This window comes from Kryptolebias marmoratus, linkage group LG23 (genome assembly GCF_001649575.2).
Source record: "Kryptolebias marmoratus isolate JLee-2015 linkage group LG23, ASM164957v2, whole genome shotgun sequence".
NCBI lineage: Eukaryota > Metazoa > Chordata > Actinopteri > Cyprinodontiformes > Rivulidae > Kryptolebias > Kryptolebias marmoratus.
Window position 1 is genome coordinate 15,611,553 of NC_051452.1, and position 25,669 is coordinate 15,637,221.

At 37.5% G+C, this 25,669-nt stretch overlaps 1 protein-coding gene across 1 annotated transcript in view; it reads left to right on the forward strand.

Moving 5' to 3' along the window:
* The window catches only part of LOC108242138 (transmembrane protein 47), a 41,043-nt gene that overhangs the window by 753 nt on the left and 14,621 nt on the right, over positions 1–25,669 (forward strand). The gene's annotated exons all lie outside the window — the stretch shown is intronic.

Genomic DNA, 25,669 nt, shown 5'->3' on the forward strand with positions numbered 1-25,669 from the left:
GTTTTACAGTTACTGAGCTAAAATCTGGAGTGGTGGTAGCTGAGAGTCATCTCCAACACATACTCCAAGCATGAACACATAACATTAATTTCAGGGTTTGACCAAAACAGCTATAAGTCCGTCATTTCTCAACATAAGGTGATTTTCATTTAAAACTGTGGCAGTGAATAATATTCCTTTCATCACCTTTAATTCTACTATGCATTTACATCTTCTTTATACTGAATAAAACTATGACAAGCAGAAATAATGAAGCTGATCTTGATGAAGAGATGTTTCTTCACCTCTAATCTGTTTACATGAATAGATTTTATCCTGACGCCCCTCATCCAGTTTACACTTGAGTATCTCTTCATTAATTTCACTGCAGCTGAATCAGGTTGAATCCGATTTTATTATTATGTTATTTGAGCTTTTTTTCCTACCATAGAAAACAACAGAAGTAAATGTTGAAAGCTTATTGAGAGTGATGCAAGCTGCTCTTTGTGCACCCTGGGTTTCCCCCCATCTCCCCCTGACAGCTCTTTTGTTCCTTCTCTAAAGGCTGCAGATGTGACACTAAACTCACAATGTGTTGCACCTTCTCCCCCAAATGTTAAATGGCACACAGGTGTCCTGCTGCTGCTGCTGGCTCACACCGAGTTCCAAACACATTTGAGCCAAAACACACGGTTTATTAACTCTGAACATGATGCAATGACTGGCTGTACATCTGCAACTGATTAACTTTTAGAGTCACTCTTAAAAAAAGAATTTTAAATCAACTAATGACAGTCAGTCATTGGTTTTGAATTTTGATTTGACAGCATTATTTAAAAAAAGAACAACTAATGAATCTGGCCTTGACTAAAAGAATTGTACCCTTAACGTCATATTTTCAGTCAACCAAGTGATTTCTGTAGCTCTCTCTGAGTCTTCTGCACCTGTCCACAGGTATCTTGGTCCACTCCTCATGAGAAAACTGCTCCAGCTGTCTCAGGTTTGAAGGGTTCTTTCTCCAGATGTTTCAGCTCCTTCCACAGATGTTCAACAGGATTTAGATTAGGGCTCAGAGGCCACTTCAGAATGGTCCAATGTTTAGTTCTGAGCCATTCTTGGATGCTCAGTCATTTTCTTTCCAATCTCCTGAGACAACTCTGTCCTCAGCATTCTGTGCTCCATGTTCAGTGTGAACACACCATGATACCAAACAGCCCTGTGACTACCTTTCACCCTTTAAACAGGCATACCGACTGATTACAGCACACACCTTAGTTTAACATGTCCATGTGGGCAGATTATTAAGTCAAATCTTTTCTAGGGGTACCATTTTTTTTTTCAAGGCCAGTTTTATTAGTTTGTTTTTCAAAAATAATTATGTTAAACCAAAATTCAAAAGCAATGACTGATTTTCAATAGTTGATTTTCAGTCTGTTTTTTCTTTTTACTACTTTTGTCAGTTTCAAGTTATGTCAGCAACTGTTGTGGGTTTTTCTTTCTTTAACATAAAGGGTACACACAACTTTGTCCATGTCTGCAAAAAATGTTTCAGTACAGCTGACAACTGGCATGACTTTTATTGAATGTGCATTATCCCTATTCCAATAAAAAAAAATATTTTTATTTCCCTGGCTTCTTTAGCTTCAGGTTTTTTAATGTTTTTTAATTATAAGAAGACATTGAAAATGTAACCTTAAACTCTGGGCATTCTTCATCCATTTAGTGAATAATAGTAATAAATCAAAAAATAATAAACACAAACCCATTCTGAAAAAATTGGGATGTTGTGTAAAATGTAAATAAAAACGGAATGTAATGATTTACAAATCTCATAAACTCATTTTTTATTAACCATGGAACATAATAAACATATCAAATGTTTAATCTAAGAAAATCTGCCATTTTTAGTAAAAACATACAGTAAATTTGAATTTTATGCCAGCAACACATCCAAAAAAAATTGGGACAGGGGGCAACAAAAAGCTGTAAAAGTAAGAGATACAACTTAGAAACAGCTGGAGGAGCAATTTGCAACTAATTAGAATAATTGGCAACAGGTCAGTAAGAGGATTGGGTATAAAAACAGCATTTTAGAGGCTGAAACTCTCAGAGTTAAAGATGGGCAGATGTCCACCAGTCTGAGAAAAACTGTCTAAACATAATTAAATAATTTCAGAATAAGCATCCTCAACAGAAAATTCAGAGGACTTTGAATATCTCATTATCTACAGTTCATAAAAAATAATGTAAATAAAAGAGTTCAAGTATCTGGAGAAATCTCTGAGCTCAAAGGACAAGACTGAAAGTTAATTTTGGATGTGCGTGATCTTCGGGCCCTCAGGGGCCACTGCATTAAAAACAGGTCTGATTCTGTTCTGGACATCACTGCATGGACTCAGGAACACTTTCACACATCATTGTCTGTAAACACAGTTCACTGTACCATCCACAAATGCTGGTTAAGTCCAGAAACACTGCCCATCTTCTCTGAGCCAAAATCTCATTTTAAGGCAAAGTGGAAAACTGTTCTGTGGTCAGATGGATCGAAATTTGAAATTCTTTTTGGAAACCACAGACGAAAACCAGGCCTTCTGTCTTAAAGAGGAGAGGAATCATCTGGCCTGTTATTAGCACACAATTCAAAAGTTTGCCTCTCTGATGGTATAGGGGTGCATTAGTGCCCCTGGCATGAGCAGCTTATACATCTGGAAAGGCACCATCAGTGTTTCTTATTCATACCACAGACTTTACAGTTGCTCCTGTCTGTGATTTATAAAGATATGTTGCTGTCTTTAATTTCAAAATTGTCTTTTTTGTTTTATAAATGTAAAATTACTTAGTTTAAACATTTAATATATTCAGTGTGTTTCATTGTGAATAAAATATGGGTTTATGAGATTTACAAATTATTGCATTCTCTCTTTATTTACATTTTACACAATGCCCCAACTTTTATTTGGTATTGTGGTTGAAATTATGTGTCTTCCTCTTAGTTTCTTTCAGATCACTATGCAGATTATTTATGGTTCAGAAATGCCACAAAAGAACATCGTCTCCCCAGGGTGCTGCCACTTACCTGAACCTAATTAATTCATGTCAGCCACAAAAGCAGAAAGGTGCAGAGTTAAGAATTGGTTCCTCCCTTCTCTCACTGCCTCATCCTATCTTACTTTTATCATCGCCTCTTTTCTTTTGTTGTGTTGAAAACAGCCTTCTTGTTGCATCCAGCAGAGGTATTTCACGTTGCTGCAAAGGGGTTGATCATTGATGATGGATTGGTTTCCATGGAAACGAAAGTCTCCAAGTGTTTCTTTCTTTTTGTACAAACACTAAAACATTGTAAGGTGATTGGTCACAGTATTTGAAAGGGGTGTTTTTATCACTCACTGCCATGAAAAGTGGGCATCTGTGTGCATGTGTTGGTTTGTTTGTCTGCTAACAAAATATCTCATGAACCCCTGGATGAATTTTAATGAAACTCTCAGAAAGTAATGATTGGATATACCTGTACAATTGATTACCTTTTAGAGTCAACTCAATTCAAGATGGCCACCACAGCTAATTGATCTTAACGAACACAAAAATGGCTATAAGTCAATAAATTTTACTGATATTGAGCTAAAAGTGGGTGTAGTAGTAGCTGAGAGTCATCCCCATCACATAGTTTGAGCGCTAACAGTTTGCACAACATCTTGGCTTAAACCTTTGGCATTAACTGTTTGCATTAACACTATCTGTGTCTGTCTGTGAGTAAATTAGTTTTGAGTGAATCTGTGTGTTTGTGCCAGTAAAAGGCTACCATATTGAGCTGACCTATTTCTGGACATTTTTCTCTGAAGCCCAGCTAAATATTTCATGTCACACTCTGATTTCTCTGTTGTACCATCTTCGTTCCCTTTTCTCCCAGGACCTGCAAACACACCCACACACACACACCCACCCACACACACACCCACCCACACACACACACACACACACACACACACACACACACACACACACACACACTTTTTCTGTCTTTGCTTTACACACGTACCTCCACACATCCATACTCCAGACCAAGACTCCCTAATTAGGTGTCTTGAAGTGGTGTGTGTGTGCGCAAATATTGGCTTGTTGGCATGTCTTACCAATCGGCACACGTAGATCTTAAAAATAAATCTCTTTTTGCTTGTGCCAATTGTCTTGGCTTGTTTAATTGGGTCATCTTTTTCATTCACTAATGATTATGTTTTTGTGGTGATGTCAAACTGAATTGATAACTTCAGGAAATTGTTTAGTTTAACCCCCTCAGCTTTGGAAGATAGCTGTTGGCTTTTACACTGTGTGGCTTTTAAGTGCTTAAAATCCCACCTCAACAGTTCTTTGGGTTCCCTAACCTAGCAATTTTTGCCAAAGGGGATGGAGACAATGTCAGTGAATATGCCATACATTATACTGGGGCAAAGAATGGCTCTAAGGCCAGAAATGACTGTTTGTCCATGTCACTCTGGGTCCTGGTGTCAATAAACAAAAACAAAACAACTTAAAATAAACTAATGAAAAGTAAGATTGTATTCAAGAACCTTGAAGAAAGTCAAGACAACATACATACAGGCTTTTTACCAGTGTACAACAGAGATCACTGCATATGTTTTTAAAGGTACTATTTCATTGGCCTGTGTCTGTTGGAGACTAGTTGGTGACTCAGAATAGTGAAAAAGCAAGCACTTTTTCCACTGCAATCTCATTGAATTCTGAGTGGTTGCGAGCAGTAAGTCACACAGCCATGTTTTGCTCGGCCAGTATTTGAATATCACAATTTATTTTTGCAAAACTGTATTGTAGGTTGTGCAGAATACTTCATCACTCATCTCTGCTCAGATCATACCTGCCTCGGGTTCCTTTGTACCCACATTGGCAGCTTCCCTAATGTTTATGATTTAGTTTTACTGGAGGACACTTTTGAAATGAATGGTTTTTGATTATTCATCATTGCCGTGGTTTTTAGACCTGGACATGTTTTCTGTCAGAGGAGAGCTCCTGTACAGGTGTAAAAACACAGCTTTGGTGCTCTTGAGAAGGGTTTGAGATGCCCGCAACAAATGCAAGAAGGGTTCAAAAATGGTTTAATATGTCCATGACAAAATAGAGAATGGTTCGAGAAGGCCTTGGCAATACTGAGAAGAGTTTGAGACCCGCCACAAAGCTGAAATGGGTTTGGGACACCTGCAACAAAATTGAGAAGTGGTTGAGATGATTTTCAGTCTTCTTGTGACAACATTTAGAAGGGTTTGAGATGTGTTTGAGAAGGTCCTGGCAATACTTAGAAGGGTTTGAGAAGGGTTCAAGACAAACTTAAAAAGGGTTTGAGATGCACCAAGACAAAATTTAGAAGGGTTTGAGACACTTACAGCAAAATTTAATAGGGTTTAAGATGTCCTTGACAAAATTGAGAAGGGTTTTAAAAGCCTGTGGTAAACTTGCAAAGGGCTTGAGACAGGTTCAACAAGCCCTATGAAAAAAAATGAGAAGCATTTGAGGGAGGCAGAGCTGTCAACTGACCACTACCTGGTGGTGAGTTGGCTCCAATGGTGGGGGAGGATGCCGGTCAGACCTGGCAGGCCCAAATGTATTGTGAGGGTCTATTGGGAACGTCTCTTGTTAGGCGGAGCTTTAACTCCCACCTCTGGGAGAACTTTGAACATGTTCCGGGAGAGGTGGGGGACATTGAGCCTGAGTGGACCATGTTCCGTCCCTCCATTGTTGAGGTGGCTTATTGGAGCTGTGGTTGCAAGGTAATTAGTGCCTGTCGCGGCGGCAACCCTCAAACCCGCTGGTGGACACCGGCGGTGAGGGATGCTGACAGGCTGAAGGACTCCTATCGGGCCTTCTTGGCCTGTGGGACTCCAGAAGCAGCTGACGGGTACCGGCAGTCCAAGTGGCATGCGGCTTGGGTGGTCGCTGAGGCAAAAACTCGGGCATGGGAGGAGTTCGGAGAGGCCATGGAGAAAGACTTCCGCACAGCTTCTAGGCGATTCTGGTCCACCATACGGCGTCTCAGGAGGGGAAAGCAGTACAGCACCAACACTGTTTATAGTGAGGGTGGTGTGCTGCTAGTGAGGGTGGTGTCGACCGTGTCCCTCGGGGAATCCTGTGGGGCTGCTCCGGGAGTATGGGGTACCGGGCCCTTTGATACGGGTTGTTAGGTCCCTATATAACCAGTGTCAGAACTTGGTCCGCACTGCCGGCAGTAAGTTGGACTCGTTTCTGGTGAGAGTTGGACTCTGCCAAGGTTGCCCTTTTTCACCGATTCTGTTCATAACGTTTATGGACAGAATTTCTTGGTGCAGCTTTCAGTTTTGGAGACCTTAGGATCTTCGTTATATTGTACCTGCAGAATACGTGACGTAGTGAGTGCTCTCACCATAAAACAAGCTATGATGTATTTTCTCCAGTAAAGTTTTGAAAAATAAGAAAAAAAACAGGTCTTATAAACGCTAAATGAGCCCTACACACTTGTGCCTTGGGAGACTTCCATCTTTGTAAGAATTGGGGTGTTCAGGAGGCACTTGTGCATATGTGCATTTATATGCACATTATAATGTTGCTTTTGTTGTTTTAATTTATGTAAATACACTGGTGTGATACCTTAGTATATGTTTTAGTATATGTCTATTTTGGACTTATAGCCCCCCCTGGAGAAAACTCCACCAGCCACCACTGGTTCCTAACCTCATCTATGGTCACAAGCTTTGGGTAGTGACCAAAAGAACAAGATTGCAAATGCAAGCGTCTGAAATTGGTTTTCTCAGCAGGGTGTCTGGGCTCTCCCTTAGACATAGGGTGAGAAGATCTGTCTTCCGGGAGGGACTCAGAGTAGAGCCGCTGCTTCTCCACGTTGAGAGGAGCCAGTTTAGGTGGATCGGGCATTTAATTAGGATGCCTTCTGGACGCCTCCCTGGTGAGGTGTTCCGGGCACGGCCCACTGGGAGGAGGCCCAGAGGAAGACCCAGGACATGCTGGAGGGACTATGTTTCTCGGCTGGCCTGGGAACACCTTGGGATTCCCCCAGAGGAGCTGGCCCAAGTGGCTGGGGAGAGGGAAGTCTGGGTCTCCCTGCTTAGGCTGCTACCCCTGCAACCCGACCCCGGATAAGCGGAAGAAGATGGATGGTTGTAACCCTCCCAAAGTTGTCTCACATTTCTCACAATTTCTGACTTATGACTCTGACTATTTTGAGAACATTTGCACTACAAACTTTTTGAACATGTTTGAAAATTTTGCAACATAAGATTGAGGCTCTATTTTTTTACAAAGACATTAATGTAAAAATGTACAACAAATGTGAGATACATGTTCCTAGCAAAACAGAGCAAGCCTTTTGGTCTGACTGGGTATTGTTTTGCAGATGATGTGATGTTATATGTGATAGAACCAGGTGGCATATTCTGCTCATGTTTCAATTTAGATTCTGTTTACTAATGTTACCCATCAATACTTTAGACTAAGTAAAAAATATCCCTCTGGAAAAAAATGTTGCCCACCTCTGCTATATGTGAGTATAAATATGTCATATTTTTTTCCTTCTAGCAACTGAAACTACACTGTTTCTTCCCTGAATCTGCAAAACAAATTCTGCTACTCTGTAGTTATAATATGAATTTGATTCAGCTGTATATGTTTAAACCAGAACACGATCCTTAAAAAGTTAATTATACCAGTATCCAGGCAAGTGGAAGTATCCGAATTGTAATGCATTGACTTTATATCACTTTTCACAATCTTAATGAATCACATGCGCCTTGGGCTTGATATTTTTTTATCACTGGCTGTTCCCCAACTTCAAAATTTAAATTGAACAGGCCTTGGGCTAATTACAGTCTGCAGTGAAGACCAACTATGGACACAGTCTTAATTCATTTCTAGTGTTTTTCAAGCACAGATGATATGAATTGTTAAGGTAACTAATTCAACAACTGGGCAGCTCACTAAAATTTAAAAGCTTGGGACTCGGCACTTTTTAGTATTAAACGAAAAAGAAGCAAAAATTCAGGTCAAGGGTTAAAGGATTTGTTGTCATTCTCTGATTTTGCAGAGCATACATAATTAAGCAAGCACCAATGCTCTGTTCTGAAGACAATCACAATTATTTATAAAGCTTCTATTTTACAAAACCTCTTTGAAAAAACAAACTTAGCACAAAAAGTAAGAACATTTTTGTTTGGTTGATTATTTCTTTGTTGTGTCAATACTTTTTGATAATAAGTCTTATTCTTTTGGAAAGCCTGTTTGTTTATTAAATAGTGTCCCATTTGTTAGGAAAATCCATTTGTGGGTTGAGAAGCAGAGTTGGGTTTGTGAGCTCCAAGGAAAACTTGCCAAATCTTCTCTGCCAAACAGCTTATTCTGTTATTGACTGGTGTTTATTAGATGGATGATTAAAGTCTGAAGAAACAAGACATATGTAGTGTAATGTAACAATTTATTCACTGAATAAACAGGGCCACAAGAGCCTCACATCTCCTCCTCATGCTGCTCACCAGCTTGGTAACACACTGCTGTGGGATGGCATTCTATTCTTAAACCAGCATTTGTTGCAGCTCAGTCAGTGTGGTTGTGTTGGTCACTCTGGAACAAACAGCACACCTAAGCTTATCCCTCGGATCTTCATTGGGGTTCAGGTCAGGACTGCAGGAAGGTCATTCCATCCTCTCAACTCTCAAATTCTGGAGGTAGTCTCTGATAAATCCTGCTGTGTGTGCAAGCGTTGTCATCTGGGAGGATTAGTTTGCAGGTATTAATGCTCTCTGTTGCCACCACAGATTTCCATCACATGTAATATGGCCAGGACAGAATTTTTTTTCATCTGTAAGATAGAGAAGGAGAAAAAAAATTGTTTTTGTCGGGTTCCCGTTAAAGCCATCCAATCTTATGATACAGGGATTAAACAGTCCCTCCAGGATTTCGCGGGCATTTTTTGTGATTGTTGCGGGCTAAAATGCCTGATTTTGCGTGGCATTTTCCTAAAAGTTGCAATGAAAAGTTGCATAATAATATTAATAATTACCAACAAACATTGACATTCTCAAAAGGTGCTTTATTTGAGAAATTTGATATCTTATAAACTGACATTCATGACCATTTCTGGATTGTCCCTCGTCTGCAGCTCTCCTCACATGTTTTGCAGACACAAAGTATTTGTTGATGCGTTTATGTTTGATGATTACACTGCAGGATGTGCAAAACAGCTTCCCCCCACTCTCATGCAGCTGGGTAGGAAACTAGTTTGCGACCACAGTGAAGTTAGTTTTAAGTTGGATATTGTATATTCGCTCTCCGCAGCGTTAGCAGCGTCTAGCTCACGGCTGACCCGAAACAGGAGCACTAATGTCGTTCCTGTTCCTGTTCCTGGATATCATTATCCTGTTCCATCAAAAAAAAAAAGAAAAAGAAAAAGAAAAAAAAAGCATCCAGCAACATTTTCTGGTGTTTTTGGAGACTTTTGAAGTCTGCCGTGAAAGCAAGTATGTTTTTTTTCCAACCAGCAGCGGGTGCTGCAGTGGGCCCTCCTCTGTCCCATAGCACTCACAGGCGGTTCAGTCCTTCTGCAGCACCTCTCAGGACAGATTCACCCTACCTCATCCATACCCTAAATGAATCGTGCATGCGTAAAGCTGCCATTCAATTCATGGTTTGAATTAAATTTAAAATTATCTTTGTCTGAAACAAATTACTTAACTAAAATAACTGAGTTTTTTTGTTGCTGATTCAAAGCCTGGATAAAGGATCTTATGCCTCTAAAGGTCCCCGCTCCACTCTACTCGGCTTGCTTTGCGCGCGTTTCCACTGGCTTTTTTTCGAGGCCGGTCCCTGCTTTGGAGTAGGGCCAGCGGGCCGGCCCTGCTTTCCTTGGTGACGCAAGCTTAGCTCCTGTTCACTCATTGGTCGTGGGTGTGGTCAGATTGAAGCGTAAGAAGAGCGAAGAAAACAACGATAGACAATTTTGGAATGGTAGCGAAGTAATAGGACTATAAACAAAAGCGTTAGGTTACCCTTGAAGCTGTTAAATCTGTAAAGGGTGGTAAACACTATGGATTAATTAATTTGATGTCACTGAAGTTAATATGCGTGTGAAGGGAGATGAATACTTTTGGCAATATAGTGTATATTAAAAGCCTACCATTTCATAAAGAAATGTATATTACCCACTGCCATTTTAGAGTTTTACACTAAGACCATCATATGATGTAAACTGATGGAGTTGCAGTTGTTTTGGTCAAGCCTTGAAAATATCATTATGCTGGATCTCATGCTCAAAGCTGTTAACGATTCTCAGCTAGTACAATACCAAATTTATCTCAGTATCATAAGACACTTTTATTGTGTCAATGTCTCTGACAGTTGTACAAACTCATGGCTTTCAGTCTGATGTTTCTAATATTCTGCTCATGGTCAAAAAGCTCAGCTAAAAAAACAAATCTTACTCTGGGTGTCTTGTCTGAAAGGCAGACACCAGATAAACCTCCACCTGTCAGTCACCTCTCACTTGCAAACACTCTGCTGTGCTCAATGTGATGTTAGGAGCTAGTTTCTTTTCTTCTGCCTGCCTAATGTGTGTTTAGATGAGCCACCAGTAACAACTGAGGAACCTTCCTCATTCTCCAAGCAGCTCATCTTTCCAAAAGTCGTATGGATCAATACGACTTTTCTCAGTCGTATTGATCCACTCAGGGCTTTCCTCCTGCTTGGCTCTTCACACTTGACTTGCTCAGCCACCTTCCATTGTTTCTTTTCTCTGTTCTCTTTGCCATTTTCTCTCCTTTCTCCCCTGTTTACCCCCCTGTTGTCCCTTCATTGTTACATTTCTAATGGTAATCGTTTGCTCTTTGTTGTTTTCCTCTCTATCCCTCCTTGTGTTTTCTCCACGGTCACATCTCAGCTCCCCTTCTTCGTTTCCTCCTCCTCTCCTGACTGCGTCTCCCCTCTCACAGATTCCTCCAGAGACACTCGTTCTATTTGTAGCAGCTGAACGAGGAATGGGAAATGATGTAGCATTCTGCTGTGTGGGAGACAGGTGGAATAACCAGCATCCTTTGTGTGTTAAGATGCTTGTTTTATGCTCAGGGCTGGTAAATGACTCTTGTCATGTAGATATATTCATCATCTAGCCATTTATAGGAATAGCTAATATCAAGAACTCCTAAAAACACATTTTGTTGTTGTTGCCTTATGTCATGGAGGTTTGTTGATCATGTAATTACCTTTGCATGTTAGCACCATTAGCAAAATATCTCATGAATCACTGAAAATATTTTAACTGAAACTTTCAGAAATTATTCATTGGCTTGAAAACTAGAACTGATGAGCAACTCAATTTAAGACGGCTGCCACAGAAAATTCATCTTAGCTCAAACAAAAATGACTATAAAGCTAAAAGTAGCAAAATGATAGCTAAAAGTTGTGAAATGGTAGCTATAAACAAAATGTAGTTGAATGATAGCTAAAAATAGCACAATGGTAGCTAAGCTAAAAGTAGCTAAATGGTTGCCGAAAGTCACAAAATAGTAGCTAAAAGCTAAATGGAGCAACACAGTAGCTAAAAGTAGGAAAACGGTAGCTAAAAATAGCATAAGAAGGCAAAAACAAAGCAAGTACGCTGCAGCAGATTTCAAACAGAACAGTGTTTTTGAAGGAACTGTCCACGATCTTACTAAGTTTAAATTTAATCTGTAGCTGTGGTTAAATACATAATAAATACCAGTCAGCTTTAAAAACCCCTTTTTTTTTAACAAATATTGACTTCTGTTTTTTTTGTTCATAAAATCAGACTTGTGATTTTAAGACCCTGGTTTGAAAATAAAATGAGATCAACACATTCATTTTGTAAACAACTTAATTGTTTGATAGATTTTGTATATTAAAGAGAAGCACTAGAGTGAGGTAAGAACTGTATCCCGGGCACATTTAGTGCAGTGCAATGATGTGACTTTGTTATGGAGTTTTAGCTGTAGGAATAAAAAAAGGTTCTGAAAATGGGTTATTGTTTTATATTGACTGAGTGAAAACCCCCCCAAAACAAACACAAATGCTGCATATAATTAAAAAGAATGTAAAGCGCTTTGAGTGGTGGATAAAACTTGAAAATGCAACATAAAGGCAGCCGGTTCATCATTTATTTTTATCATTTATTTATCACTCTGGCAATTATCCCTGCATTCAAAATGCATTCTTCTGATTGCAGTGTTTAGGATCTTTTGCTTTATGTTTAAATATGTTTACTGGGAATTTGAGCTGTTTATTTAGTTTTAATTCCCTGCCAAAATTGGACCAGAAAACTTGATAACCCTTAGGGCTCACTAACTTGAATAACTTAAATGTCAAAGAGTATTTGTGCTTTTTCAGTCAAAGTTTTATCCATAAGAATCCCCTTAATTTTAAATGCGGACAATGATGAGTACAAATAAATTTCATATCAGTATGATGTTTGTGTTTGGGCACCGTTCCACAGGCTTGTGTTCAAACAGGATTTTACAGTGACTGCTTCAGTTAGAGGATTGGTTTGAGTTCAGAAACCCAGAGTACAAGAACAGCTGATCGGCATGACAGCTCAGCCCCACATTACAGTGAAAAGAAAATGTGACAGTTTAGCATAGTAATCCTGTCACATTGCAGGAAGTCACACTATGCTCAGAGGTATTTCTCCTGTGTGTGAGGGGGAAGAGTAGCAACACAGAACAGCATGACATTTGTGTGTTAGACATTAATACAGCTGATGGACATACAGTATTAGTGTGAATGCTGATTATTTTCCTCACTTTTATTTTTCCATACATTTTTTTGCAATCTAACTTCTGCTTACTTTGTGCTATTTTAACCATTCATATATCGAAACATTCAGCTTATTTAGGAAACGGGTTCTATGATTTTTATAGCGTTTATATTGCTCAAAGTGTTTAACTTTAATTACAAATCTCCACACATAAAAAAGCTGAGATCTCTTCCATTCCTTCAAAAACATTGTTCTCTTTGAAATCTGCTTCAGTGTACTTGCTCTGTTTTTGTCTCATGCTGATTTTAACTTTTTGCTAATGTAATGAAGCTTTTAGTGTTCAGCTACCATTCTGCTACTTTCAGCTTTTAGCTAGCCATTTGATACTTTTACTTCTAATTACTGTTATGCTATTTTTAACTTCTAGCAGGCCTTTTCTACTAGTAGCTTTAAGCCAGATTTTGCTGTTGTTGGCTTCTAGCCAGTCTTTTGATACTTACTTTTTTGCTACTCTTAGCTTGCCACTTGTTACATTTAGCTTTTAGTTAACCTTTTGCCACTTTTAGCTGTTACCTACCCATTTGCTACTTTATCTTTTAGCTAGCCTTTTGCTACATTAACATGTAGTTAGCCTTTTCCTACTTTTAACTTTTAGCTACTCTCTTTCTGCTTTAGTTTTTAGCTGGCCTTTTGTTACTCTTACCTTTTAGCTTAACCTTTCAGCTTTTAGTCATTGTTTTGCTCCTTTTAGCTTGTAGTTAGTGTTCTGGTAAAATACTGCAATTATCAAAAAGAGTGAAGATAAAAAAAAAAAAAAATACTACAATTGCCTTATGTGTTTTTGTTCTGGGCTGGGTGCAATTTAAAAAAACAATCTCATATTGTTTAAACAAATACAAAAAAAATGTCTGTTTAGGTTATGTCAGTATGAACACGTAGGATGAATTGAAGTTGGAATCCCACAGAAATCTAATATTTTATTTATTTAATTTTTTATACCTCAATATGTACAATTTACTGTTTATTTCCTCTTTCTAACTCGGTGCTTGGAACTAGTTTGAAGTTAATAGCTTTTTTGTCTCTTCAGTTTTTACAGGGGGACAAATAAATGCCATGGGTAAGAACGACTTGGCAGAACATTGATTTAACTGGAGTGGGTTACTTAACTTAGCACATATTTTTTCAGCCTATGTTTATTGTCTAGATGTGATTCAAGATGAGAGAAATAGATTATGTTGGGGACAAAGTAGGCAAAGAACTGCTCTGCCTTCACAAACGTCTAATGCATTTGCTCTTGGCTTGTCTGGAGCTAGTTGTGAGGTTAGGTGTGGGGGTTAATGAGAATGAGATTGCTTGATTTTTCTCAGGTTTGCTTGTTGGTCCTCTGGGAAAAGAAAGTGAAAAAGGTAATATGAGAAAATTATGTTACCAAAAATGGGTGTTTTGTGTGGGTCCTAGTCTTGATTGTTCAGGACCGATAGAAATTTGCTTTTGTGTTTTTGTACTTTTTCACTCTTCTTGAGAAAGTATTAGAAGTTGCCCCAGGATAACTGTCTGTGTGTGTGTGGGTGTAGGTCATGGTGGGGTGGGATTCTGTTAATTTGAGTTTCCTTAAAACATAACTTTTCTTGTTTTTTCAGTAGTTTCCTGGATAGTTTGGCTCTAAAACAGCTAGGTATAAAATGTATATTTTAGGCTGTTTTCTGTCCTTCAGAGTTTGCTTCAGTCTGCCCTACTCTACAACACTTTGACCTCAATCATCAGAGTAACCTTGTCCTTTATATTTTGTTTTTGTTGTGACTAGTCATATTTTGGCTAGGGGACAGATTAAGGAGTATATATTGAACATACAGTAGATATAAAACGTCTACATACCCTGATAAAATATCAGGTGTTTGTGGTGTATATTCTAAACTTTTTCCATCTTTTAAAAAGTAAAAAATGCAATAAGCTGGTTGCATAAATATGTACAACTAATACTTTGTTGAAGCACCTTCTGATTTAACTACAGCCTTCAGTCATCTCTATTAGTAGCCACACATTGACTTGGTAATATTTCCCTACTTTTCCCTGCATAAATGCTCAAAATCTGTCAGATTTTGGTTAAGTCACAGATTTTTTAATAAATTAAGTCTAGACTTTGTCTAGGACATTCCAAAACCTTAATTTCCTTCTGGTGAAACCTTTATTTTGTTGATTTAAATGCATGTTTACCATCATTGCCATGCTGAAAAATGAAATTTACATTCATCTTTCTAGCAGAAAGTTAAAGGTTTAGGGCTAAAATGTCAACTTTGTACACAACCAGGGGTGGAAATTAAACATTTTGTCCACCAGCCATAGTGGCTGGTGGCGGGTGCTAATTTCCACCCCTGTACACAACTGTTCATACTTCCATCCATCTTGGCTAAAATCTCGGTTCCAATTGAAGAAAAACAACCCCATAGCAAGATGCTGTCACCACCGTGTTTCACTGTGGATATGCTGTTTTTTTTTTTTTTGTCCGTTTGTTTTGGTGATACAAATTGTTATTCCAGCACCAAACATGCATTTTGGAATTGTGAGAGTTGAACTTAGTTTCATCGAACCAGAACCCATTCTCCTATAGGCCTTGATGTTTTTCTCTGTAAGGAAATGCTTTCCTATCCCAGAGTCCAGACATATGGAGAACACGAGGGAGTGTTGTCACGTCTCAAACACAACCACTTGTCAGAACTTCCGGTAGCTCCTTCAGTGCTGCTGTAGGCCTCTTAGCATAAATTTTGTTGTAGGATGCAACTGAGTAAATGTCAGAAAATCCTGCTAGGATAGTTAAACTTCATTTCAGGTTGATCAGAGTCACTTAATTTAATAAGAGGTGTGTTCCGTAGAAGACTAAAGGTTGTAACTAAATCAAAAGGTGCGTCAACAAATTATTTGTTTAAAGGTGTGTATACTTATACAACCGACTAACTGCATATTTTTACTTTTTATATTTTTCCCAGCAAAAGACTTAAGTTCAGTTGTACAGAATGTATGTCACATTGAAAGTGGAAAAAGTTTGTAGTTTCCTTTTTAAAATCACAAAACCCAGGCATTTTAACAGGAGTGTGTAAACTTTTCACATCCACTGTATATTTGGCCATGCTAGTGGAGTAAAATTAGTGGACTAGCATATTTAGGCACAGCATTACCATGTAAAAGTCTAACTTTTTCACAATCAACATTGGAAAGTCAATAACGTTTCCAGTAGATCAGTCACATGCAAACAGGATCTTGTGAACATGCACAGTCTGATTAGATCAGTACAGCAGCCAGGTGTCAATGCAGTTTGGGGATGAAATATAGATCATTCAGTTTATTACATCTTTGAGCTAATAAAATATCTTGATAAAATTATTTATTTTATTAAAGTCTTCAAGCTGGTTTGTGTCTAAAAGTATCCAGTTTAAAGAAGGTTTTTGTATAGTTTTTTTTCTCATTACTGACACCTACAGTTCAGGAGAAGAACTGTGGCAGCGCTGGCATAAACAGCAACAAACACTCTGAAAGTGTGCTTTACCCTGATATTGGTGATTCAATTGAATTGAATTAAATTTATTTTATTTATATAGCACCAGGTCTTAACAAAAATCATCTTAGGACACTGTACAAAAACATGCACATATATTAAAGAGCCAATTAGTAAAAGTTATCTAAGAAAGCCAGCAGGTTATGTTGGCACATTGGTAACAGTGGAAAGGAAAAACTCCCTTTTAACAGGAAGAACCTCCAGCAGAACCAGACTAAAGAACAAGTGGTTATATGCTTCAACCGGCTGGTGATCAAAGTCATCAAAAGGTTAACTTATGTTTTATTATTTATAATATAAAAAAATATACATTTTGCTGCTCACTGCTGAGTTATTGAAAGAGGGTTAAACACATCTGCTTCTGGATTTTTTTATTTTTAATTTTTGCACTAGGCTTCAGTTTTGTGTATTGTTTCTAAATCCTCAATCAGGGTTTTAAAAGTGCTTTATAATTTTGAAACAAGACCAGTTTATGATATATAATTTTTTATTAGGTAGTAAAAAATTAGTCAGTATATAATAATAAAAAATAACAAAGGATCATTCTTTACTTTGAGTCTTAAAATGTCTAACCAGAACTCATTGAATTACATCATATTTTTATTAATGGCAGAATTGTATGAATTTGTTTTTTGTTGCTCATATATTTCTAATGTAAATGTGATCATTGGAAGTGTACTGACATAAGTATAGATCACAGACCAAATATGCATAACCCTAGTAGGCTTGCTTTACTCAAGTCCAGGGACGGCTGGTATCAGTGGGCTAGTAGGGCTAAGCCCTCCCTGGTGTTTACAATATAAATGTTAAAATACCTAATAAACATTAATTAAAAATATTGTATCACATTTTCTGAAATTTACAACAAAACTAGTGCCAAACAGTCTCGAGAAAATCCCAAAGTCTTTCCAAAGGGCTAACTTTTTACAGCCCTGTTCAGCCCCTTGTCTTGTCTGGTACAGAATGATAACGTGCCTCGAGCACGAGTGTACCTGGGCATGGTTTATTGTGGACTAAGTGCGATGGCGAGCAAGATAAAGTTAAACAAGATGAATTATTTAATTTTTCACCCGTTTTCCTTAATGTCTTTGGGGGACAAACCGGAAGTGAAGAGGTTGGGAGCAGATAGACCCAAGGATATTCAAAGTTTTCCTGTGACCTGGTTTCAGTGAAAGGACTGGCTAACAGCAAGTGTAGCTAACAAATCTTTAACGAGGTGTTTATTAACATTTTTGGATCCCAGAAAAGTTGTCGGAGTGAGCTTCTCTTTAAATAAGGTAGGATTCATTTTTTTAAAATGAAGCACTTTCCAATATTGCATGTCTTGTTTGATTTTATCTTTATCAGTGTGATTAGTAGTTGTGTCAAGGAGTGTGGTGCAGTGTTATGCAAAGCTGTTTGACTGGGAAAAATCATCTGAAATGATTATAGCTGCTTATAACTCTTAATGAAGGAAATGAAGTATTGGACAACTGACAGAGGCTCTGTGTAAGGTTGGTTTTTGGTGGTGGTTTGTTTTAAGGTTGTCTTTGTGATGAAAAAGAACAATGTCAATTTAGAGCAGGTTTTTTTTTTCAAATTGGATGTTTCTGTTGTTGGAATCCAAACTGCAGCATTTGGATATACCCTACAAATATCACCACCATCCGCCACTGCTCAAGTTTAAACCTTTTGATTACCAACATAAAAGGTTTGGTTTTATGTACATAAACTTGGTCTCGAGAAACAAATAAAATAATTTAAAGATGGACCAAATATAGTCCTGCAGTGTACCTTAAAAGCCAACTGCTGTGTGCTGGCTTTGCATTTGTGCTGATAGCTGCATGTTTGAATTAGACACACTCTCTTTGATGCTTTATCCAGCGCTTTCAGTTTTTATTCTATGTTCTCAAGGAGATTTTATTATTTATTTTATGTCTATATTTTGTAATGTTGCATTTTCTTTTTTAGCTGTGTTGGACAGTAATAGGTGAGCTCACCCAAAATGACAGCCTGATCTCAGTGTGAAGGGGACTGACATATCAGAGAATGTGTCCCTCTGTGCCCAGGTGAAAGATTGGATGGACTTGTGTCTAATTGTGCAAAATTGTGTGAATTCAGCCGTGACAGGGCCAGTCATACCAGGATATAAAACAGAGAAAAATCAATCGATTTGAATTGTTTTTTGTCAACGCTGCTATTGCATTCATGGTTAAAAGTATTCTGTAGTTGTACTATCAGGAAATTAAAAAAGAAAAAATCATTTGATCTTTAACAGATTGTAAAAAATAAGGTAAAATGCACAAGTCAACAGCATAAGAGTAAGATTATTGGTTTTCATTATTACCTGCCTCCAAAATATAAATGGCAGGCAATAATATTTTTGCCCTGTGTGCACGTTTGTTTGTCTGTTAGCAAAATATCTTATGAACCACTGTACAGATTTTAATGAAACTTTTAGAAAGTAATCATTTCATACACATCTTTAATTGATTGACCTTTATAATCTAACTAATTCAAGATGATAAGCAGAGCCAACAGTAAACATAAAACATGAAAATGGCTATAACTCATTTAGATGTACAGATCCTGAGCTAAAATTTGGTATGGCAGTAGCAGAGAGTCATCCCCAACTCATACTTTGACTGCTACTTATTGGGCAACATTTTTTTCAGAGACCCTGCCTGTTAGCAAAATATCTCAAACACTGGATGGATTTTAATGAAACTGTCAGGATGGGTGGAGATGGAGGCGAACCCAGAACGCAGACTCATATTAAAAAGAAACTAAATTTATTAAACAAGAAAAGTTAACAAAACAAAAGCTGACGAGGCAGCAAACAAAAAAAGAACAAACTAAAAAACTAACAGAAACAGGACCGGGAGCAAGCAGGATGGAAACAAACAACCAATAACGATGGAAACAATAAACAATAGACAATGGACCAGCGGAGTGTGGAAGGCAATGACTGGGTTTTAAAGACTGAGGATAATTAGGTAAATGGAGACAGGTGACGTGATTACAAAGTGGGGACAGGTGTAGGTGTGGCAGGGAGATAAAGAGAGAGACTGAGGAGGAGCAAATGAAACATGAAACAAGAGACAAGACAGAAACCAAGCAAACCTACAAACTAAATAAAAACAAAACCATAACACAGAAAAAACCCAAATCACCACAGAAACCTTCAAAAATTGATAAATAAGTGAACATCTACAGCTGATGAAGTTTTGGTGTCAACCCAATTCAAGGGGGCTTCTACAGCTAACTGATATTAGCTCACACAAAAATGGTTGCAACTTAGTCAGTTGTACAGATATTGAGCTAAGATTTGCTGTGGTAGTAGCTGTGAGTCATCCTCATCACATACTCTAACACATCATGTAAGCTCTTTGTTGAAAACTATAGCATGGTGGTGGGCGATATACAGAGCTTCAAGGAATGTTATTTTTACTTATAAAAGTAAAGGTACCTGCAAACCTGACAATATTGTTAAATTAAAAGGAGACCCGATAGCAATTTGGAAAGCAAATTGCTTTGGGAAGCACCAGCTGCTTCCAGACGCAGCCACATCAGATATTAAACAGAGGTTTGAGAACTATAAGTACTCAAACTCTTTTTGGAAGCTGACAGTCTATACGCTGGTTTATGTAAAGTAATACAGGAGGTTGTACGGTTTGTACGGTGGGCTAACATCTGTATAATAAAATGCTGCAGATTGGATTCCAACAACAGAAGCAACCAAATCACAAAGACAACCTTTAAACAAACCACCACCATAAACCAAGCTTACACAGAGCCTCTGTCAGTTGCTCAAAACTTAATTCCCCTGAATTAAGAGTTTCAACTCCAAATATTTCAGAGGATTTTTTCCCAGTCAAACAGCTTTGCATAACACTGCAACACACTACTTGACACAATTACTGATCACAGTGTTAAAATAAAATCAAACAAGACATACAATAATGGAAAGTGCATTTTTTTTTTAATGAGTCCTATCTTATTTAAAGAAAAGTTCACTCCGATAACTTTTCTGGGATGCAAAAAAAGTTAATAACCACCTCGTTAAAGATTTGTTACCTACACTTGCTGTTAGTCAGTCGTTTTGCTGAAACCAGGTCACAGAAAAACTTTGGTTTTACCGTTTTTCCTTTTTTGAATATCATTTGGTCTATCTGCCCCCAACCTCTTGACTTCTGTTTTTTTCTCCAAAGACATTAAGAAAACCGGGTGAGAAATTAAAATATTCCACCTTGTTTATCTTTATCCTGGTCACCATCGTACCTACTCAGTCTACGCCAAACCACACCACGTAAATGCAAGGTGTATTTAAAAACGCCCATTGGTCTATAAGATATTTTGCTAACAGACATTATTATTATTATTCATAGTAATAATTCATTTCTTATTATTTATAAATATCTCATTATTCATGAGATAATTAGCTAACAGTTTATTCCAATAATTAATGGCAAAGTTTTGAACAAAGATCTTGTGCAATTAGTTAAGATCAGATTCAGACTGTCTAGAACGGAAAATCTTGTACGACTCTCAGCTACTGACAAACCAAATTTTAGCTTAATATCAGTAAAATGTCTTTGCTATGATTGCTTTGCTGTGGTGGCTGTGTTGAATTTGATTGATGTTTATCAGTTGTAGGTGTTCATCCAATGATTTGTTTATGAGTTTCTTTGAAATATGCTCAGTAGTTCATGAGATATTTTGGTACTTATAAATGAACACACACACACAGGCAGAAACACTATCACATCACCTTTAGAGGTGGGTAATAAAAATGAATGTAGTTGTTTCATTCTTGAGAATAGGCTGTAAAATTCATCGGGGGTACATTCCATTGTTTTAAAAATAAAAAAGAACCCCACCTCCCACCAACATTGTGAACAAGGTATCACAAATATTGAGGTTTATGTTTTGGTTTCGCGTTGTGCACCTTTTGAAACTTGGGGTTTCATGCGCATGTCGTGCTCCATTCAAAAAGGACGATTTCGGTGCTCTAATGTATCAGCATTTATATGATCCCTCTATGAGATATCACAAAGATAATCAAATGGTTCAAAACTCGTGGAAGGAGATTACTGCTGCAGCCAATTAAAAGGAGTGTTTATAGACCATAGAGGGAAGAAATATTAGTCCTATAATGAGCGAATCACAACTAAAGCAAATAAGTAAATAAATCAATGAAAGTCAAACTGATTGTTTTAAGTTTAAACATCCTTTATGTATCACAGCCAGAAAATCTGCTCTCTCTTTTTTTTTACCGTATTTCCACTTGTTACGTAGCGTACTGCAACCCGTCTTTTCGGAGAATACTGCTCTGACGTAAGCGCCAAGTATAAACGACTCCACCGCGTACTCAGGTCAGCGTGCTGTTCACGGAGCCCTGCGTCACTCTAATGAGCCCTGAGGCTGAGCCACCTCCAGCTACCACTAGAGTTAGCAGGTCGTCAGAGCCACAGCAACAAACATGAGCGGGTTTAACCAAAAATGGTTAGTTGAGTCAAAATTTAGCAGGTGTTTTCACATGACCGAATACGGTAATCATGTTTTGTACTTAGTGAAAATATTAATATGACGAGTGCTAATTTATCCTTGTTTACAAGTAAAATGATGCTATTAAATTCAGCATTAGATATGCTTTGTTTTGTTGTTACATGTAGTGATCCAACATGCAGCCTGTGCCACAAAAAGCACAGTACAGTACAGCATATCTCTGTTTTTCAGAGTTCTCTGTTGTTATTCATTGGCCTTGACTTGAGATGTGTGTTGGTGCCTTGTTTGGACTTTTTCATTAATGTAGTTTAATTTATTTGTAAATGTGACTTAAATTAGGATTCAAATTAGGTGCAAACAATTTGTATTTATTTTAATTGTATTTTTGTTTAAAGAAGTATTTCAAAAGTGCCTTTTTGTAAAACTGTGGTTGTGTAAATATTTGGCACAAATATCTTACAATATCACATAATAAATAGCCACATTTTCAACTTTCCTGTCAACTTTAATCTTTTGTTTTTTACTAAATCACAGTCGGCCACCTACCACCGGGCTTATCCTCTTTTCTGGGGGAAACCCTGTAGTAACAACTTTCAAATTAAAGACACAATGTTAGTGCTGTGGTGCATTACCTGACCAGGTAAAAAAAAAAAAAAGTTTTCTGAATGTATGTGTATGTGTCTGTGTGCGTTTGGTTGGCTGTCAGTTAGTAAAATATTTCATGAACCACTGAAAAAATTTTAATGAAACTGTCAGAAAGTAATCATTGGATCTATGTTTACAACTGAACAAATTTTGGAGTCAACTTGATTTAAGATGGCCACCACAGCTTAGCGACCTTAGCAAACACAAAAGTAGCTACAACTCAGTCAACTTTATGGTTATTGAGCAAGAATTTGGTGTGGTAGTAGGCTATAGTCATTCCCAACACATACTCTGAGAGCTACTCTCTGTGCAAGATCTTTGCTTAAAACTTTGACATTAACTGTTGCAGTCAGTGCTGTTTGTCTGAAAAAAAAAGTGAACCACTGAACACATTTTAATGAAACTGGATGTACCTCTACAACTGATTAGCTTTTGGTTTTAACCTGATTCAACACAAATATGCTAATCCAGTCAGTTTTACAGATGTTGAGTTGCAACCTAAGATGGCAGATGACATGCATTCTTTCAAGAAATGCTAGTTTGAAATGCTTGGTTTTACTGCATTTGAACAGAACATGCCGTGCAATTTTTTAAAAAAAGAAAAGTTAACAGTTAAAGTTAGAATACTATTATTTTGCCTTGAATGCAAACCAGGAACTCAGCTTAAAACTCATTTGTTTAGAAAAGCTTATTCATTGCATTTATAAATCACTGTAATTGTCATCAATGTCCCATGACTAGTTTAGTTATCTATTGTTATTGCTCTGCCCCTGTCTCTCGCACAATGACTGCTGTGGATAGGCACCAGCTCCCTGCGACCCGGAATGGAGAAGCGGGTAAAGAAAATGGATGGATGGATGGATGTTATTGCTCTGTCTCTGCACCATTTTATTCTGTTAATCAATTTTTTATTGTTTTTATTGTGTTTACTGTTTAATTTTAATTTTGATTTCTGTAAGGTGACCTTGAGAGTTTTGAAAGGTGCCTAAAAATAAAATGTGTATTATTATTATTATTATTATTATTATTATTATTATTATTATTATTATTATTATTATTATTATTATTATTATTACATTGAGCTGAGTCATTATCTCATCTCAGAATTGTTCATTTCTGCACTGAAACTTTAAAACTGAGAAATCCCAACACTTGTTATCTGTGTGTGCTGTTTTCACTGCCCTTCAATCCCAAGTGCTCCCCGTAAATAAATGCAGACAGATTTTTGATAACAAGCCAGCAAAGCTTTTTAGCCAAAGCTGTTTGTCAGTTCAGGTACACTTACTGCTTCCCTCTTCATAACCTTCACTTTCCACTTCACTGTTCCCAGCCCCCCTTTACCTTCGCCAACTCCTTTTCCTCCCACCTGCATCCTCCTCCCTACCAGACTCCTTGCTTCCTCTTTTCCTTCTTCTTCTTCTTTCTTTTCAAGCTGCCCTCTCTTTGTCCTTGTAACATTATGTTGGTTCCTCTCCATGTGCACATTTCTGTGCGTATATATTGCCCATGAATCACTCTCTGAAGTGACCAAACCACTCATCATCATACCCCCATGTAAAGTGCCTTCTCTTCCTTCCTTCCTTCCTTCCTTCCTTCCTTCCTTCCTTCCTTCCTTCCTTCCTTCCTTCCTTCCTTCCTTCCTTCCTTCCTTCCTTCCTTCCACTCTTTTCATTTAATCTTATTCTTCTTTTCTCTCTCTCACACTTGATTGTTGTAAATGATATAGTGTTCTGAAAACAGAAAGGAAATAATGACTATTGTTACTCTGTATATATCCTCTATGGCCAACAAAGCCTTTGTGTATTTTATTTTTACACATCCCAATTCAAAAAGTATCAGATCGTTTTTCAAATTAAAGTCTTTTTGATTTTTTTGTTTATTTAAACTATTATTTAGTAGTTCAAATACAAAAGAAGATATATTGAGGGTGTTAACTGGCAAACTTTGTCAAGATACCAAGATACCAGTGTAAAAGAATGTTACATTGGCTTATATTAAACCTCTACACTTTTGCTTGTTTAATTTGTTGTTGTTTTTTTCACCCAATAAACGTCTGTGTTGCTTCGTGAATGTATTTCTGTGGAGCATAGATAAACCCTTATTTATACCAATGGTGCCAAGGCTGCTGAATGTATCTGTGCTTGTGATCAGCACAAGCAGTGACAAACTTAACAAACAATATCATACAAACATTTACAGGTTTAACATTAGCTAATGGAGTTCTTTCACACTAATGTCTTTCTGAGAAAGAGTTCTTCTGCCAAGAAGAGTGGTCAAACAAATCAGGTGGAATTATGTCAGAAGTTTGTTGATGGATATATATATATATATATATATATATATATATATATATATGTATAAATTTTATCCAGAGCAATTTAACAATATATTTAAACTTGTGCACCCAATTCTTTTTTTTTTAAGTAATTGAAGTAATATGTTGTATAATCATTCCACTATGTGAATAAATGGTTTAGATAAGTCATTAAAAGCTCAAAATAAAATGACATTCATGCCCATAATGAGTGAATGTAAATTTTGACCACAACTGTGGAAAATTTTAAAAGGCCAGAAATCATTAATTGTCTGTGACATTTGAACCTTATGATGGCACTGTATGAGAAAGTGTCTATGCTAGCATAATTAATAGGTTTCTCATGTGTACCTCTGAAAACCATTGTTACTTAACACAGTTAGTTGTAACATGCGAAGATTCAACACAAAATTTCATTACCAAAAGTAACTCTGAACCAACATCCTGCTGAGGTCTCAAGAGGTCTTCTCAGACAAACATAAAGACAGTGGATGCATGTTTAGTGCTGGGATAAGTGCACGCTTTAGCTGCTTTGGAGACAAATGAACAGTACCATCATCTAGGCCTGAGGTTTCTAAACTTTTCTGCCCTCAACCCACACAATAAAAGCTGCAGAGATCCGTGGCCCTGATTATTGCTGAAGTATTCAAACATTTCTAACATGCCATTAAACAAAGAGCCTCATCAAACATTTTAGAACCTTTTATGCATTTCTGACCACTCTATTAGTTAGGGCTAAATACACAATTAGTAATAATTTTTAAAGTTTCTCAAGTCCCCCCTGGTGTCTCAACACCAACTTTGTGAACCACTGATCTAGGATGGAACACTGGACCAGCTCTATACTCTTAGCAGGGTCCTTGAGGGTGCATGGGAGTTCGCCCAACCAGTCTACATGTGTTTTGTGGACTTGGAGAAGGCGTTCGACCGTGTCCCTCGGGGA